Here is an 8,196-nt window from a genome sequence, read left to right as displayed (position 1 = left end):
CGTGCACTTGTGTCTTCTAAATCTTTAAGTGAGTATTCTACTTCATTAATTTATTCATGTGTAATTTATCCTGCGCTTCAATTTTATTATTTTAATTATTATTAATGCCACACAATTACCACATTATGAACAACGATTACTCAACTCTATTTTAGACGATTTTCAAGACGTGTTTCCTAACGAATTGCTGCTTACTTTACCACCAAAACGTAATGTAGATCATCAAATTGAACTCATCCCCAATGCTGCTCCTATGAACATTCCACCTTACCGACTTAGCCGATTAGTAGAGGATGAGATCGCTAAATAACTTAAGGAATAATTGAGTATGGGCCACATTAGGTATAGTAAATCACCTTGGGGTGCACCAGTTCTATTAGTTAAGAAGAAGGAAGGTTCATGGCGAATGTGTATCAATTATCGCCGTTTGAATAAAATGACAATTAAAAATGCATATTCGTTACCTCGTGCCGATGATTTGATTGATTGTTTGCATGGGGCCCGATATTTTACGAAAATTGACTTACGAACAGGTTATCATCAGATTCACATTGCCGAGGATGATATTCCTAAAACTGCGTTTCGTACACGCTATGGCTATTATGAGTTTTTAGTCATGCCTTTCGCGTTGACTAATGCTCCAATCACATTCCAACAAGCGATGAATGACATTTTCCGAGATCAACTCGGAGTTTTTGTTGTCATCTTCTTAGATGATATTTTGATATATAGCCGTACCTTGCAAGATCATGTCCAACATGTTCGAGTTGTTTTGCAAAAATTGCGTGACAACTCTTTCTATGCAAAACTTTCAAAATGTGATTTTTTCCAAAAATCTATTGTGTACCTAGGTCATTTAATTACGGAAAATGGCGTGGAAATTGAACCTTCTCGTATTGAAAAGGTTAAACTTTGGCCCATTCCTCGTAATATTCGTGAACTACGATCATTCTTAGGGTTTGTTGGATTTTTACAACAATCAATTTGTAACTATTCCAAATTGGCTACACCATTAACTAACCTTTTAAAAGGTCATCCACGTAAGTCTGTCAAACCGATTGCATGGAATGAACATATTGACAAATCATTTGAGACACTCAAAGAGCATGTGTCAGGCTCCCCCTCAAAGGTGACCTTTCACATTACAAACGGTTTGCTCTACCGTAGTGGAAAGGTCTGTGTTCCAAATTTACCAAACGTAAAACAGAAAATTCTTCATGAATGTCATGATGCAGCATCTGCGGGTCATCCTAGAATACAACGCACACTCGTTCTCATCTCGAGTACTTGTTAAGGAGTTTCAAGCTAGTTTCGGAGACACTGACAACACTAGGACGTCGATAAACAAGATTCAAAGGCTCCGACAAGGAGATCGTCTTGCATGGGCTTACGCAACTGATTTCCGTCTCTTGGCATGCGATATCCCTTGGGATGAGGCGGCCGTAATGGATCAATTCCATTGACCTTTATAGTCTGCTACTTTGGTTTTATTGTTGTGCTCTTTTCGTTGGAGCTTCTGACATTACTCTTTCGTCTTACTCTTCTTTTTGTAGAACATGCAAAAATGATTTTGTCGCTTACAATCGTGATCCATGAATTCGTTGGGTGTCTTGCGTTGCCCAGCGAATTGTGACTACATAGTCCCAGATGCTTCGGGTTTGTTATGGTCCTTTGAAGTGCGTTGAAATCCATCCAGTTTTACAATCGTGATCCATGAATTCGTTGGGTGTCTTGCGTTTCCTAGCGAATTGTGACTGCTTAGTCCCGGACGCTTCGGGTTTGTTATGGTCCTTCTTCGAAGTGCGTTGAAATCCATCCAGTTTTTCATGTACAAGTCGTCTAAAAGAACTTCTTGGTTCTGGCGACTATCACGGACGAGTAGGCGAGGCTCAATACTAAGAGAGAGAGAGAGAGAGAGAGAGAGAGCATAGACAAGAGAACAAGAAAGAGAGAGAGGAATAGACAAGAGAACAAGAACTGAATTATGCTTCCGTAATTGGTGTTGTTCACCTTGACTAAGGCCAAGGTGAACCCTTGTATTTATACATGTTTGTAGGCTCTAAATGGAGTTCCATGCAAAGACTCATTCTCATGCCCAAGCTTCCGGAAGCTTCTAAAAGCTCCTACATGTAGAATAGATAATCTACAATAATCTACGAAGGTAACATGACCATGTATTGGATGTGTTGGTTAAAACATATCGATTGATTATAATACAGTAGGTTACGAGTTTGAAAATAGTCATGTCCATATTTACATTTCTTTACTTTGGTCCTTGTGTTTTGTGCCTACTTGCACACCCCTCGTTCACACGTCAATCCGTCTGATCTTCCTCCTTGCACCAAGACCAAGCTTCCGGAAGCTTCTAAAAGCTCCTACATGTAGAATAGATAATCTACAATAATCTACGAAGGTAACATGACCATGTATTGGATGTGTTGGTTAAAACATATCGATTGATTATAATACAGTAGGTTACGAGTTTGAAAATAGTCATGTCCATATTTACATTTCTTTACTTTGGTCCTTGTGTTTTGTGCCTACTTGCACACCCCTCGTTCACACGTCAATCCGTCTGATCTTCCTCCTTGCACCAAGACCCTTGTTCTCATGCGTCACGGCATGTTTGGGGACCGATCCAGACAACATTCCCTTTATCACCGGCTGTTTGGTCCGAGATCCCGGTGGTCCCGCCTCGTTTCAACACATACCCACGGAAAACCACGACATATTTGGTGAACTCGAAGTGAAAAGGGACGACAAAGGAGTTCGGAAATGAGGGGAAGTGAATTCACTGAAGCAATGGCGGTGGATGTCGACTGCCTGGTTAATGCTTGTGAGAGCATTAGTGGCCTTGATAAGGCTGTGGAAACAGTAGTTGGCATGATAGGCCGATTCAACGGGAAGGACGTCACGAACTACCTGGAGGCCTTCAAGGCCGAGATGCTAATGAGAGATGTTCCTGACGATAGGCAGTTGTCCGCATTTCCCTAGGTAGTCACACCTACTGCCAAAGTTGGATGGAGTTCGAGGAGCAGCTTCTCGAAAGATACGGTTTTGTTGACTCGTTCCGGTTATCAAAGAGGGAGCTGATGGAGTGGGTTGTGAGTGTTGGGGAGGGGAGGAACACATCGATGCTCCTCCAAGAGTTTGAAAGACGATTCACGCGACTCTCGGCGCTAGATCAAACCGTGCTTGACACGAGCAAGGCCCTATTATTTATCAACTCAGTTGATCCACTTTATCGAGAAAAGGTAGGTCTCTTTTTGGAGATAGATGATGGGCTCACGATTGATTGGGCCGTGGTAAAAAGGGTTTGTAGCCATTTCGACAAACGACGTGAATGGAATGACGTGGGGCCGTTGGCAACAGGAGGAATTGATTCCGAGATGGTCGAAAGAAACATGAAGGTGGCTCAAGTTTGGTGCGGTTCCGACCGACGTGGTCAAGGGCCTATCCAGGGCCGCAACTCTGGACGAGCTGACGAAGATGGTGCGCGATCTCTAGATCGCCAAGCTCGGAGAGATGGCGGGGGATAGTCGCATGACCAGAGGCCTTCGGTTGAGCAACGATGCATCTGGTGCGATGCCGTCCGTCACATCCGGAGAGAGTGCATCGATGTGAAGGATTCGGTGATAGCATTGATCGACCATGGATCGGAGATCAACTTAATGTCGATGGACTTCTATAGAAAGGGGAAGTGGCCAATCAACACGAAGCACGAGTACAGGTGGAAGATATGCGCGGCGACCCGTGCAACGGAGGAGTTGCACAGAGCATGCCCAGATTCCGAGTGAAGGTCAGGGATGTCGAGATCGACCAACACTTGTTCGTGCAGGAGACATCTTCCCACCTGGTGATTCTCGACGAACCTTACATTACGGCGGCTCCCAGTGACACTAAAGTGTTGGACAGTGGTTCGGCGTACGAGCGGGTGAAGAGCCAGGGCAGACAACATTCAGTCCAATATTTGAAAGTCCAACCACGAGGGGAATCATAATACTCTCGCGAACGAAGACCGAGAGGATTATTGAAGAGGGCTATCAAGACGTGGGGCCGCGATAGTTCGAACATGCGGAAGAAACCCCACACCTATACTGTAGGTAGGACATTTTGGCCCTCTGTTAACGGAGGTTGTACCATAGCCGACGTCGGTGGCCGGGAAAGGACGCAGGTTGAAGGGCGCTTGAAGGCATGCGGAGCCTTAGGCCCAAACGAAGAGATCGGTGGTGCCGTGGAGGCAGTGTCATTTGACGAAACCCTCAGGGAGATCGAGAGCGTAGTCGAGGAGGATCTACACGAAGACCGGATTATTCCGGTCGGTTTAGTCGATATGTACAAAGTCATCGTGGACTTCGGGAGGAAGGTCAGTTTAGATCGAACGGCCCGAATGAGCACGAAGTACATGAATTTGGACCGGAAGGTGAGGCCAGTCGCGACGCCCTTGTAAGAGGATAGTTGGGAGCGGATGAAAGGGGTCGCGACCGATCCAAGCCTGCGAGATCCGGCCGACAGAGGACTCCGGTTTACCGACGAGACGCTACAGGAGCTGAAGATAAGTGAGGTTGGATTCCTACTGCCAATAGAGGAGGACCGGTTTAGGAGGATGCTTGGGAGGTACGGTAAATCCTTTGCATTCTCGCCGGGGGAGATCGGGTGCGTCGATCCGACAATCGTAGAACCAATGGTGATCTTCACGGTACCGCATGTGCCGTGGAGCCTCAAACCGATTCCGGTACCAAGGGCTCACATCCCGAAGTTGATGGGGCTGCTCAAGTAGAAGGTGGAGATGGGGATACTCGAGCCGTTGAGTTTCCTTATTCGAATCAGTGGTTTACGGTGCCGAAGAAGAACGACACGCCGCGCTTTATACAGGACCTACAACCCGTCAACAAGGTGACAATCTGGAATGCAAGAGTCAGACCGACCATTGATTAGTTTGCGGAGACCTTCACCGGAAGGTTGATCTACTTGGTCAGGAATCTATACTCCGGGTATGACTAGTTCCAGCTAGCCGTGGAGAGTAGGGACATCACGATGATGTGAACCCCTCTCGGCCTAATTTGGATGTGTACCCTACCGCAAGGATGGACCAATTCGGTGGCACACATGGGGAATGCAATGAACAAAGTGTTGAGGGACTGCATCTCGGACATCACCATGCCATTTTTAGACGACATCTTGATCAAGGGAAGTCCAGAGGACACAAAGTATGGGTCGATCGGAGCGGGCGAATGCCGGAAGTTTGTTGCAGACCACATCTCCGACTGTGAGAAGATACTGTACAGGCTTGAGGGCGCTCAACTTACCTTCTTTCTTTGTAGCCTTTCCGGCCACAATACCAACATTCCGTTTCAACCTTCCCTTGTCGATTCCCAGTGCTGCGATGACTCCCTCTGCTTGTGGAGGGTCTGGAACTGCTGTCGGCATGTCATTTATGCCTTAGATTCTGCTCTTGTCAGCCGCTATCATTGCATGTTGATCCACCTCGTCCTCCACGACCACGGGGCCAATTCGCCTCGATGTACAACATCCGGCTATCTGATTGTGTGCTCCTTGACACACCGCGTGGTTCTCTTCGACCATAAGCATCAATTGTAGGTCAAAAAATGACGGTGGCTTTTCCCTTGTGCAAATAGCCGTCCGGATCAGTCCGTACCTCTGAGCTAGACCACTGAGGCAAATCTGTACCATTTCGTCCTTGTCCACCATCCGTTGTAGACTTCCTTGATTTTTGTGATGTAGCCAGTCATCGTCATATCCCTCTGTTGGATATTGTTGAGCTCTTGACGGAGCTGCAACTTCTGGGCCATGGTACTTGAGGCGAAAATCTTTTTTAGATTTTCCTAGGGATCCTTTGGCTTCTTTGTATCCCGAATGTAGCCCAACATTTGCTGGTGCACGCACGACGCAAGGCAATACAAGACTCTGCTTGCTCCTTGTTCCCAAACCGGAAAATCCTTGGGTGCCAATTTTGGCACTACATTTTCTCCTTCAAGATGTAACTCCAGTTGCCATGCCCGAGCAAGTACTAGTGCATCTTGTACTCCCAAGATGCATTGTTGTTTCTATCCAACTTCTCAATGGGAAGAGCACCACCCATTCCTCTATCCATTTCTTGTTTGTTCTTTTCCAGAGATTAGGGTTTGTCTGTCTTGAACACTTGTTGGCAGGAGAGGATTCTCAACCCTCGTGCTCTGATACCATGTAAAGATTCAAGTGCAGAAGCTAAACCGAATAGAACTGGCTTAGCTAGACATCAACAGAGAGAAACACAGAGAAAACAATGGAGATGAATAGTACGCGGGAGAGACAGAGAGAGAAGAAGACTCAAAAAACTCAATTCAAATAATAACACTCTATAGATACAAATGTGCTTAGTCGGCACTTTTATACAAGTCCATAAAGGACGGTCAGAAGTACTGACAAGTACTTCAATGCTCATAACTGAGCTACTAATACTAACTCCTAGAAATATAACTACCTACTAAGCTAGGAGCATAGGCCTCTAACGGCCTACCAGCTCCCCGTGGATCTAGGCCTAGCCGATCAGCCTTCATCCGATCGGCTCTGCTTGTTCAGCCAATCCGGCCCATGTTGAGCTTGCTTGTCAACAAGAAATATGTAAAACACATCCACACTTAGTTACAAAAGGGTTGGTTTAAATACCAACTAACTTAGGCAACTGCCCCTTCTACTATTTATAAAACTAGTATGAACCTAGAGTGTTTGTTGCTAGTGCGAAAGACATTGCATTGGGGAAGTTGGGTTTGATTCTCAACACGAGAAAAGTCCGGACCATGCTAGATGCAGCCTCTTCTCATGTCCATGGACCCTACAAAAGGGACCAAACAAGTTATCATTCATTAATGTACAAATATGAATATAGGATTGAGTAGAAATGAGTAAAAATGTGGATATACAAATTAGTATCGAAGCTCACAAAGTCTATGTAGCTTGAATTGTACAGATTCTAAACACCTTGGTTGATTTAATCCTACAATTACAGACGAGGGGGGGAAAACATCAACACAATATTTTGCTTTCACTTAAACAATTTAACAAATTTCCTTCTCTTTAGATATGTTGATATTGACATTTCAGGGTTGCAATAGACGAATTCTAAGTTGAATAGAAGTCACTAACTTCCTATCTAAAGATGTTTAGAAAAATAAATCACATGTCACGTATTCAAGTGTCCCAAAAATGTTTAGAAAAAAATCTTATTGGAAATTAAATGAGGTATAGCTCCTAACAACTCAAAATCACAACATATGTCGCTAGGATGATCATCCATGTCCTCACAAATGCATTGCTAGGTCCTCTGAAGACCGCCATGAGAACAAAAAATGTCATGAGAAAGGTCAAAACCAATTTAGATCCTCCAAAACAAGATTAATCATGTAGTTATATGCACAAATAATGAAATAAACAACACACCCAATGCCAACTCAGCTCCTGGCGTCCCCCTAGTGTCCTCATCTCCGTTTGAGCTTGGTGAGTTGGAGTCTGACATTTTAGTGGTCTTCTTTTTTGGTGGTCTTGATTGCACTTTAGATGCCCTTTTCGGGGCCTTCACTGGGGAGGGCAAGGGCTCCCTTAGAGTTACATGGCCTTGTATATAAGGCCTCAAGGTGACAATAAGGTTTTGTGAGCTTTCTAGATCTTTAAAAGATTCTGGCCCACAAGATTCCCTTACTAGTAGATCTTCAGAAAGGTACACTTTACGTACCCCCTTAGAGCACTCTATCATTACAAAAATGTTGGTTGAATATGAATCTTCGTAGTCAAATCTTAGAATATGGCCATACATAAATGAGGTTTCATTTTCAAGCTAACCGTCACCCTTCTTCTTTGATGTATACAACACGACTTTTTTCTTGGAGTCGACATATTGCATACACCATTCCTTGTTTGTTAGATCACAGTCAGGAAGGTCCTCACCACCAGTAGCTGCTAACTGTTGTTGGGGTGGGGGGTGAAGCCTAGATTGGCTTCACCCCCTCCCAAGGGGGTTACGATAAAGAGAGAGGAGAGAGTGAAAATAAGAATGACACCAAAATAAGAGGGAAAAAGTTATTCATTACATACCCCATAGGTGGTTTATATAATACATCCAATGTAACGGTTACATGACCGTTATAAATAAGACCGTTACACATTCTTGTACACATGCACATAATTGTGCATGTGTCC

The sequence above is a fragment of the Azolla caroliniana genome, unplaced genomic scaffold (genome assembly GCF_043228905.1).
Source record: "Azolla caroliniana isolate FFs.n. ecotype wild unplaced genomic scaffold, voAzoCaro1.0.p SCAF_9, whole genome shotgun sequence".
In the NCBI taxonomy this organism is placed as follows: domain Eukaryota; kingdom Viridiplantae; phylum Streptophyta; class Polypodiopsida; order Salviniales; family Salviniaceae; genus Azolla; species Azolla caroliniana.
The sequence above is the reverse complement of the archived record's forward strand: the minus strand, read 5'-3'. Positions refer to the sequence as shown.